The sequence below is a fragment of the Hyalella azteca genome, unplaced genomic scaffold (assembly GCF_000764305.2).
Source record: "Hyalella azteca isolate HAZT.00-mixed unplaced genomic scaffold, Hazt_2.0.2 contig5139, whole genome shotgun sequence".
NCBI classification, from domain to species: domain Eukaryota; kingdom Metazoa; phylum Arthropoda; class Malacostraca; order Amphipoda; family Hyalellidae; genus Hyalella; species Hyalella azteca.
The window spans coordinates 84,813-96,738 of NW_025935338.1; the positions used below are offsets into that span (position 1 = coordinate 84,813).

An 11,926-nucleotide genomic window follows, 5' to 3' on the forward strand; every position below is an offset into this window, starting at 1 on the left:
CCTTCACCATCACTACGTCAACGATTACCTTCACCATCACTACGTCAACGAATACCTTTACCATCACTACGTCAACGATTACCTTCACCATCACTACGTCAACGATTACCTTCACCATCACTACGTCAACGATTACCTTCACCATCACTACGTCAATGATAACCTTCACCATCACTACGAAAATAAACTGAAATATGTCAAGCTAGAAATGATATTTTTACTTCTATGTTTTCCCTCCACCCACCCCGTTAGGGTTGACGAAAGCTTTAATTAGTAAATCCCTAACCTCGAACTATGGAAAGGAATCAGGGAAATCTGCGGGAATTTTTAAAAATATAACTCAGTACTCACAACAGTGAGTGACAGAGAGCACATTTTCTCGTCGACGAAAACTTGAGGTCACGGACAGACGGACAGACGGACAGACGGACATGGCGAGCACAATAGTGCATTTTTTCCATAAATGAGAAAATACGCTAAAAAGTGCGGTGAAAAATAAGTATATTGAGAATTTAGATTCTGGTATGACTTCTGGGAAATTAGTTTTTCTGCAAATTTAAATTAGAGAAATTTTGATATTCGCTTGCTTCGTTCCTCGACCACGAGAGGGCGACACAAGCAGCTAACTATTACACGCTATCAAAGCCCGCATCACAACGTGTGACTAGAGAAGAAAATAATTACGATTGCAACGAATTACATGAAAAATAAAGAATATGAAATTTTGTTCTCTTCTGAATGAGCATCTAGTTGAGTAAACTAACATTTTTTGCACCATGCATATAAATTCTAATTTATGACATTAAACACTCAAGAATACATTGCATTAACATATTTATCTCCCGCCTGAAGTTTCGTCAACGTTTAGTAAGCTGCAGGAAGATGATAATATCCCAGTAAAGCATTTATGCTCGAGGCTCCCGAAAAAGTCAATGGATATTTGAAGCAGTCGTTTAAGATGCATAGGAGTTTGTTCTAATGTGTTTTCCTTGTTTAGCTCATTAAAATTGCATGTACGAGCCGCTCGTGTTCACTCATTTGAATTTACTTTTCTTTCTTTAAGCAAGGTATTAAAATCTTTTGGGTTTTTGGCTCCGTGGAGTTTTACTACGTGCATGTCTATAACTTTTGTATGAGTGGACACATTTTCAACTATTTCATCTACTTTCATTAGTTTAGTTCTCTTTGAGAACTCTTATCTATGGATCAAGTAAGGAGGCAAATAGGTGATTTATTATGTTCATACTTTGAATTTCGATTTAACCAACACCAGGGGCCACGGCTATAAACTAAAAAACTGCGCTGCAACTTCTCCACGCGACAAAATTTCTTATAGCTACGAATTACCGCGACCTGCGGAACAGCCTCCCTGCATGACATCGTTGGCGCTCCAAGTACATGTGTATGAACGCGGTCGAGAACAGACTAGATAAAGCTATGGAAAATATATGTTCAGATTTGAAATGCCTCTACTCCTTATCGAACCCGCGGTGGAAGTCTAGCAGCTACTTCAAACTATCGTCCGTCCTGGAAAAGATCCGGTCAAATGACACGATATTAGATCTTCTGTGAACAAGGCACGAAAAGGAAGAGAATCGGTGACAGGCCACATCAGGCCTACACTTCAGCGCCGACATCACTGTGTTATGTTATGTTATTATAGTGGCATACTTTGAGCTATAACTTAAATTGATTGCTAGACGGGTTTCTTGATCTGTATCGGTATCTTAATCTTAATGAGTATCGGTATTTACCATATAAAAATATGTCCTTCCACCTCGTATTGCAACCTTGCTGAATTCTTGTGGCTTACTTCATTATTTTATTATCATAATCTGTTAATTGTTATTAACAATTTGAATACTCCTAAATTGCTGAACAGCGACCACGTTCTCATGAGGATATTTGAGAGAGACGCGCATTAGTGTATCAATGATTCATAGTTTCTTGTATATTCAAACACTGTTATACTCGTCCCTTAATTTCGGTACTTGTACTCTTATCCGCCAATTTTCCGTGCAATACCAAACACTGCTAAATTTATCAGTTCCTCACCTAGCCGCTATATATTTACCCACTTCGTGTTGTCGTTAAATAAAGTTTCTTCGTTTTCATTGACTTCTTGTATTTAAACTTGCGCCAAAATATAATAATTGCATAACCGAAGGACATGACGATGAACTTAAGTTGAATGTACATTGTTTTTTCTAGATCACTGAATGGTCGTGACCGCAAGAAGTTTCAAAAGTTTAAGAATTAAAATTAAAGTTATAATTGTCGTAAACTCAGGAGCTGTCATAAGTTCTAAAATTATCACGAATTCTATAATTATAACTTTTATAAATAAGGATGAAACAGGAATAAGTAGTTTATAAAAAATGTAACTCAGTACTCACTGCAATGAGTGACAGAGAGCGCATTTTCTCAATATCGAAGAAAACGTGAAGTCAGGGACAGACGGACGGACGGACGGACGGACGGACATGACGAGCACAATAGGGCATTCTTTCCATTACTGAGAAAATGCGCTAAAAATGGAGAAAGTAACCTAACAGGAGGGCAACAGGAGTTATGCGTCAAATATCAAATTAGCGTGCGAACAAGGGGACGAAAGAATAGAATTTAATATGATGTTAACAGGATGCCCAGAGATTAGCGACCTGAGAACCACCGCAACCTATCGTGCAAGTTTGCCAAAAATACGCCGAGTGCAGCAAGTTTTCCTCCTCCAACCAACCTCTTGCGAGAAAACAAAGAAATTTGTTCATTTTTTATGAATACATTGAATGGATTAATATAATGATCACAGCGAATACAGTGAATACAATGGACACAATTATTATTCTTTCACATTGATGGGCAAATGGTGGGTGGGGAACGAGTTGGAATTCAACGTCTATCGCAGCTAACGGGAGCGCAACCGTGCACCACCAATTTTGTGCACCAATAAGCCCTGAATCGAACGCCTTGGATCTCTCCGGACATCCACCAATCAGCCGTGAACCACTCGGCTTTGTCCTCTTCCGGCCCTGTCTCTTATACACATCTAGATGTGTATAAGAGACAGATTAATATGAGTATGTGTGCAAAGTTTGGAGTAAATGACTGATAAATTGTTGGTATTGGGAAAGGTTACGCGAATAATCAAGCGGTTTTCAAAGCGTTTGCCCTGTAATCGTTTAACTCTGTAACCGCTCATCCGAGTAGTTTAGCATTGGTCTCAATCAGTTGTCAGTGTTTGAAAAATTACCAGAGCCGAGGTTGATGCATATCGTTGAATAATTATTGAAGTTTGAAGTGGTTACATTAGTATACTTAGCCGGCATGAGTATACTGTGCCGGCGCTTAGCCGACTAAGGCTACGGCCAGACTAAAAAAGCGTTCACGCGTACGCTGGCTGACGCTTCAAGCAGAGCGGCGCCGCGCCGCGCATATGGTGTCCAAACTAGACGCTGAACCGCGCAGCTTACTGCGAGTCAGTGTGTAGAAATGAGTGTCTACGAGAGACTAACAGCCGTTCTCCTTGATGAAAGTTTTATAGGGAAATAAAAGATAAATTTAAAAATCTCATATATACTTTATTTTGTCTTTCTTCGGAATCCGTTCAGATGAGGTTATATATGATGCACACCTTATATGATNATGTTATGTTATTATAGTGGCATACTTTGAGCTATAACTTAAATTGATTGCTAGACGGGTTTCTTGATCTGTATCGGTATCTTAATCTTAATGTGTATCAGTATTTACCAGATAAAAATATGCCCTTCCACCTAGTATTGCAACCTTGCAGAATCCTTGTGGCTTACTTCACTATTATCTTAATTTGCTAATTGTTCTTAATAATTTGAATACTCCTAAATTGTTGCACAGTGACCACGTGTTCTCATGAGGAGATTTGAGAGAGACGCGTAATTAATAGTGTATCAGTGACTCATAGTTTCTTGTATATTCAAACACTGTTATACTCGTCCCTTAATTTCGGTAATTTTTAATTTAAATAATTATTATTTATATTATATATTATTTAATTTAATTAATTTCAGTATTTTCCGTGCAATACCAAACACTGCTAAATTTATCAGTTCCTTACATGGCCGCTATTTACCCACTTCGTTTTGTCGTTAAATAAAGTTTCTTCGTTTTCATTGACATCTTGTATTTAAACTTGTGCCAAAATTCAGTACGAGTTTTTTATATTTATTTCTGCCGCTTAACAGTTTGTCCTTTTAAGAAGTCTTGCCCAATAGTCCGGCACAGCAAAGACTGTCTGAGATCATAATAATAATTATACAATAAGCGAAGGACATGACGATGAACTTAAGTTGAATGTACATTGTTTTATCTAGATCATTGAAGGGTCGTGACCGCAAGAAGTTTCAAAAGTTTAAGAATTAAAATTAAAGTTATAATTGTCGGAAACTCAGGAGCTGTCATAAGTTCTAGAATTATCACGAGTTCTAAAATTATAACTTCTAAAAATAAGGATGAAACAGGAATAAGTAGTTTCTAAAAAATATAACTCGATCACTGCAACTCAGAGTACTCACTGCAAGGAGTGACAGAGAGCACATTTTCTCAATATCGATGAAAACGTGAAGTCACGGACAGACGGACTGACGGACATGACGAACACAATATTGCATTTTTTCCATTAATGAGAAAATGCGCTAAAAATGGAGAAAATAAGCTAACAGGAGGGCAACATGAGTTAGGCGCCAAATTTACTGAAGTTTAAACTTTGTGGGTATATCAAATTAGCGTGCGAACAAGGGGACGAAAGAATAGAATTTAACATGATGTTAACAGGATGCCCAGAGATTAGCGGCCTGAGAACAACCGCAACATATCGTGCAAGTTTGCCAGAAATACGGCGAGTGCAGCAAGTTTTCCTCCTCCAACCAACCTCATGTGATAAAAAGCAAATTTGTTCATTTTATATGAATACATTGAATGGATTAATATAATTAACACATCGAATACAGTGAATATAATGGACACAATTATTATTCTTTCCATTGATGGGCAAATGGTGGGTGGGGAACGAGTTCGAATTCAACGTTTATGGCAGCTAACATCACCATACCATCACCACATCACTACACCATCGCCACATCATCACCATATAACCACATCACTACACCATCACCACATCACTACACCATCACCACTTCACCACACCATCACCATATCACTACACCATCACCACACCATTACCACACTATCACCACACCACACCATCACAACACCATCACCACACCATTACCACACCATCACCACCCCATCACCACATCATCACCACACCACAACCCCATCACCACGCCATCACATCACCACAGCATCACACATGGTGTGATTGTGTGAGGTTGCCACACCATGGCAACCTCACCACGCACAGTTGACAACTTCACGTCCTACGGCTGACAACCTCATCACGTACAGCTGGCAACCTCACCACGTACAGCTGGCAACCTCACCACGTACAGCTGGCAACCTCATCACGTACAGCTGGCAACCTCACCACGTACAGCTGGCAACCTCACCACGTACAGCTGGCAACGTACCTCACCTCGGAGAGCTGCAGGACAATATACTGCTATGTCCTTTCAGCGTGCACTGTTGTTGGCAACAAATAATGTAATAGGTAAGTAAACTTCTTCTTCAAGTAATATTAGGGCGCTTCGTTCATCTTGTATTTAATTATATATTTTGCTTCTGGCCACTTATTTTTTGCTTCTTAATTTATTTTCAATTTTCGATTGCAGTCAATGCATCGTTGCAGCAGGATGGATGTCCTGGGAGCATCGCTGCCACGCACCATGTACTGAAATCTCTGATTTTCTTACAATAATTTCTTAGCTTCCGGACCGTGGCATCCGATAAGGGATATAAGCGGCTACACCGAGGGTCTGGGATTAGTGCTCCGTCTGGCAGGCTAGCAGGAGGTTTGCAACTAGCCATAGTTCTACATATAATATAGTTCAGATAATTTGAAATACCAAGATACTAAACAACGCGACTGAAGGGTCAACAGCCACCAACCACACCGCCGGCATCCAGCGTCATACCTTCACCCTAGCCAGCGGTGAGTGCGTTCTAGTTTACTAAATACCAAATACCGGTACTCAACCCTGATCCACATATGCAGTGTTCAATTAATCATAAGTATTCTATACGCAATTCATTGCATGATATTTATATTCATATATAAAACTTGTAGCATATTAATGTTTTTAGACCAATGAAAAATAACATAGCAGCAAAAATTGAATCATAATTGGTCTCTATAGGAGCCCAGTTTGGTGGAAAACCACTAGTATTCAATGATGTAATTAACGGGTGAAACTGATGAACACAACTAACCTGCCACAATATCTGCAATAAGTAAATACAATGAATTATTTCCCCACTGCAGAACGCAAGCTCGGACGCAAGATGCGACTCAGGTTCCTCGGTATCCTTGCCGTGATGGTCCTGCTGCTCAGCCACGGGACAGATGTTGAGGCCCGCAGGCGAAGTTTTTGGAGGAGGGCGAAAACGCGCGTATTGCCGGGATTACTGGCGGGCCTGGGGGCAGGGCTTCTCGGCTCCAGCTACAGCGGTCAAAACTCCTTTTCACCATGGGGGAGGCCTTCGTATGACTACGCTCCAAATTTCTATTAAGGGACTCCTCACTGTCTGACCTGGGGAGGGACAGATCCATTCTTTAAGATGGTAATCTCATTGTCTGCACTACACAGACAACGCAAAATTTTTTATTGTGCATTTACGTAGCAAATATTGTAACAGGTTTACATGATATTAGGCATAACACGAAAATTACAGTAAATGAAGACTTAAGTGTCCTTATATAGGAAGGTTGTGACATATAAGGCTATTGGTGACATATTTTAAAATGAGGCCCTTAATACATTTATTGTGCAAATAAAATATATCCTGACTTTCATTTAAATGCCAACACGATACGGGCTTGAATATAACCGTAGCAACGTCCAATGAATATGACGGCTGGGAGAGACGTCATATCGACATCGCGTAGCATCTTGTTTGTTTGCCCAACCGCACTAGCGTTCTCAGTGAGAAGCTGAATATATATCAGAGTTCAGCCGGCATGATTAGAAGACATGATTAGATGATCTTTTGAACATGATTAGAAGACATGTTGAAACATGTATTATAATGTTTTAACCAATAATCAAAAACTGAGTAAAAATATACTCGGGAAAAGGAGACGTCGAAATAATACACAAAGAAGGAGAGCAACATCACTAAGCTGAAGAAGAGATGATCAATGGGATGAGATGTTCTAAACAAAATACAATATACGGCCACTAAAAAGCAAAGACTAACTACACAAATGCTCATTAACATGATATTCGAGCTGTAAAAACCTACTTCAGGAAAGATGAAGTACAAAAAGGCCTATACGCTTGAATGGTACGCAGTCGTGGTCTGGAAGCCACGAAATGCAACGTAATTTTTCTCATCATAATAAAAAGTCCTGAATAATAAGTAAACTATAGAAGTCTAGACGTGCCAATGAAAGAAGCGAGAAACATTAAAGACAGTTTTTAGGAGTATCATCTAGCGCAGTCACTATAACGCCAACACTGCACTAGTCATGATCAAAATTAATGACGACAGAACGAACCACTCTAACTGTTGTTAGTAAATTATATAGCTAGGTCACTAACTAGTGACGCAGCTATGTAATTATTACTATTAATAATAATAATAATTATTATTATTTTGTAAGGAATTTTCAAATCACCACATAATTGGTAAAGTAAAGATTTATAATCAGAGGATCATTTTATCCTTTATTAGAAGAGATCAAAGTTTGAATCTCCTTGGGTCTTCTTCATCCACGGAAAGCAATGGGAGTTCATTCATGGTGAGTAAATTCTTTATCCATCGAAGTAAGTTATAATTGGTAAGACCAGGTTCGAGAATTTTGGTCAACTGGACATCAGAATTTGAAATCTTCAGCTTAAACAGGTCCAGGTTAAGGGTCGGGATCGGTAACAGGCGCCACAGAACGACTAAGTTTTTACTGTTCAACTAATTTAACATTATGACATGAGTACATCTGGCGTCCACAAAGCTTGATACATGCAATGATCAAGGCAGTATATATCATATTAAATCATATGAGAGTAATGGCACACATATAAATCTCTTCGGAATTCAGTGTGTAACCGTAGTCACAACTACCTAGCGTAAGAAATGAAACCCTAACAGAAGAGGAGTGTAAAGTAGGAGGAAGGCTCTCCAGAAAGGAAAGGCAGGACAGTAGGAGGTTCAAATGCACGGGAAAAAGTTGCAGGAGGAATGAAACCCTAAACCTCCATCTACCTATACTAGACCCTAAGCAAATGACCAAAGTTAATTTATATCCACATTAAACGTCCCAAATGGAGGTTATCCCAAAACGTAAATTATGGTGAGCCTAAGATAAATCCTACCTAGTTAATACACGAGTAATAAATAGTTAAATAAATCCTGCTAGAAACCACATTCACACAAAATTATAAGACAGCAGAACAATAGTCTCAGCAGGAGCCTGTGGTCGCTGACGATGCGTAGTCCACGAGTCAGATCGCAGGTAAGATTAGAGATGTTGCTAGGTCGGCTGCCGGTACAATAAAATTTGAACATCTCTTTTATCTTGAAGGGCAACAAGAAAAAGCGAAATGCCCTAATGATTGTTTCACATTTAATAAGTGACATAAGGTAACAAATCTGAGCAAATTTGGAGGTGCGCTGCCTCGTCACCTGGCAACAATTAAGTGAAGGCAGCAATGCATCCGAAAGTGGTAATTTCTTACATATTATTTGTTGCAATATGGTGGTCAAAACAGCAGGTGAGCCTGGCTTGTGAAAAAACATGTGACGTATCATGTCCGGAACATGTTGCGTATCATGTCCGGAACATGTGACGTATCATGTCCGGAACATGTGACGTATCATGCCCGGAACATGTGACGTATCATGCCCGTCGGAACATGTGACGTATCATGTTCGGAACATGTGACGTATCATGTCCGGAACATGTGACGTATCATGTCCGGAACATGCGACGTATCATGTCCGGAACACACATACAGGCAACGTCAGACGTCTTTTATTAATTTTTATTTAATCTTGGATACAATCTAATGGTGGCTATTACATACATACTATTTTATTTTTCCTTATTGCTGATTAGCTTGTGTGCATTCATTGCTCTTTCATAGCTGGGGGGTTAAAAATTTATTATATATTTAGCACCGTTTAACTTCAATAATGCAGATACGCTGCTTAATCGCTATTAGTTTGTTAGGAGGCGAGATCGTCCATGTTTAGCTAATCGGAATTATTATTGTGCCTACCTTACATCTGTGCGGATCTAATACTTGAACCATCATGTGACGTGCGACAAATCTTGCTTTTCTGTTAATGATTTGGAGTTTGTGCTAATGTGTTTTCCTTTTTTAGCTCATTAAAATTGCATCTTCGAGCCCTTCTTGACCACTCATTTGAATTTATTTTTCCTGTCTTTAAGCCAGGTTATAAAACTATTTGGGTTTTTGGCTCCGTGGAGCATTTACTCTGTAAATACTTATTTTCTGCCGGCTTTAACGTGCATGCGTGCACGCCTTTAACTTTAGTATGGGTGGACACATCGTCAACTGTTTTCTCTATTTTCATTAGTTCTCTTTGAGAACTCTTATCTATGGATCATTCAAGGAGGCAAATAGGTTAGTTATTTTGTTCATACCTTTGAATATCGATTTATTATAGTGGCATACTCTGAGCTATAACTTGAATTGATTGCTAGACAGGCATATTAATCTGCTTATCTGTATTAACCAGATAAAAATTCGCACTTCTACCTCGTATTTCAACCTGATTGAATCCCTGCGGCTTACCTCCTCATCATCTTAACCGGCTGATTATCATTGATACTTTAAATACTGCAAAATTATTGCACAATACTACTAAATTATTGCACACTGACCACGTTCTCGCAGGGAAGCTTGAGAAAGAGAGAGAGAAAGAGTCTTGCAATTGTGTTTTCGTGACTCATTCCTTGTATATATTCAAATTATATTCAACACTTAATTTCTGTACTTGTACCCATACCCGCCAATTTTGCGTGCAATACCAACCAATCCTACGTATATCAGTTGCTTATCAGGCCGCTGTTAACCCACTGCGTTTTGTCGTTTAATAAAATTTCTTCGTTTTCATTCATTTTTTGTATTCAAACTTGTGCCGAAATTTAATACGGTTTTTTCTATTTATTTCTGCTGCTTAACAGTTTGTCCTTTTAACAAGTCTTGCCTGATAGTCCGGCACAGCAAAGACTGTCTGAGACATGCATAATAACTAAAGATGACCTCTTATACGGTAGCATTAATTTGGCGGTCACCTTTCTTTTGAGGTAACCCATAACGTTCGATATAACGCGTCGCAGGATGATTAACATTTATCCACCCTATATTAACCATACCGCAAACGGTTTCTGAAAACAAAATAAAAGAGCAAATGTACAACAAGAATGAAGAACTAGTGATTCAACTTAACAATAATTCAAAATAAGCGTTCAAATTTTCAATTAATAGATCCATACCAAACAGTTCGGGCACCATGCCGTCGCACCAGTCGCAAGCCTTGAATAACACAAAATGATCTTTTCATCAAAACTTGCCTACTTCTTTAGAGTAATTTTCAGTAAACGGTACTGAATAAAGACGAACTAAAATGTGCCCTCGCAATAATAATTACAATAACCGAAGGACATGACGATGAACTTAAGTTTAATGTACATTGTCTTTTCTAGATCATTGAATGGTCGTGACCTCAAGAAGTTTCATAAGTTTGAGAATTATAATTAAAGTTATAATTGTCGTAAACTCAGGAGCTGTCATAAGTTCTAGAATTATCACGAGTTCTATAATTATACCTTCTATAAATAACGATGGAACAGGAATAAATAGACTGTAAAAATGGAGAAAGTAAACTAACAGGAGAGCAACAGCACTAGTTAGACGTCAAATTTAATGAAGTTTAAACTTTGTGGGTATATCAAATTAGCGTGCGAACAAGGGGACTAAAGAATAGAATTTAACATGATGTTAACAGGATGCCCAGAGATTAGCGGCCCGTGAACAACCGCAACGATTCGTTGAATTTGGCTAAAAATACGGCGAGTGCAGCAAATTTTCCTCCTCCAACCAACCTCTTGCGATAATAAGTAAATTTGTTCATCTTATATGAATATATTGAATAGATGAATATAATTAATTCAGCGATTACAGTGAATACAATGGACACAATTATTGTTCTTTCATATTGATGGGCAAATGGTGGGTGGGGAACGATTTTGAATTCAACGTTTATGGCAGCTAACATCACCATACCATCACCACACCACACCATCACAACACCAACACAACACCATCATCACACCATCACCACACCATCACCACACCATCACCACACCATCACCACACCTCCCCACACCTCCACCACACCATCACCACACGTCCACACCATCACCAGACCATCAGCACACAATCACCGTAGTATCACCACACAATCACTACACCATCACCACACATCACAACACCTTCATCACACCATCACATCACCACAGCATCACACATGGTGTGATGGTGCGAGGTTGCCACACCATATGGCAACCTCGTCACGTTCAGCTGGCAACCTCGCCCCGTAAAACTAACAATATATTGTCATGTCCTAACAGCGTGCACTGTTGTTGGCAACAAATAATGTAATAAGTAAACTTCTTCTTCAAGTAATATTAGGGCGCTTCGTTCATCTTGAATTTAATTATATATTTTTCTTATGGCCACTTATTTTTTGCTTCTTATTTTATATGCAATTTTCGATTGCAGCCAATGCATCATTGCAGCAGGAT

At 38.9% G+C, this 11,926-nt stretch overlaps 1 long non-coding RNA gene across 1 annotated transcript; it reads left to right on the forward strand.

Annotated features, from left to right (window-relative positions):
• Positions 1 to 5,933: 5,933 nt before the first annotated feature.
• On the forward strand, positions 5,934 to 6,932 carry LOC108679392. Its single transcript, XR_001931372.2, has 2 exons — positions 5,934 to 6,085; positions 6,416 to 6,932. It is a non-coding gene; the product is annotated as an uncharacterized LOC108679392 (long non-coding RNA).
• Positions 6,933 to 11,926: the final 4,994 nt, after the last annotated feature.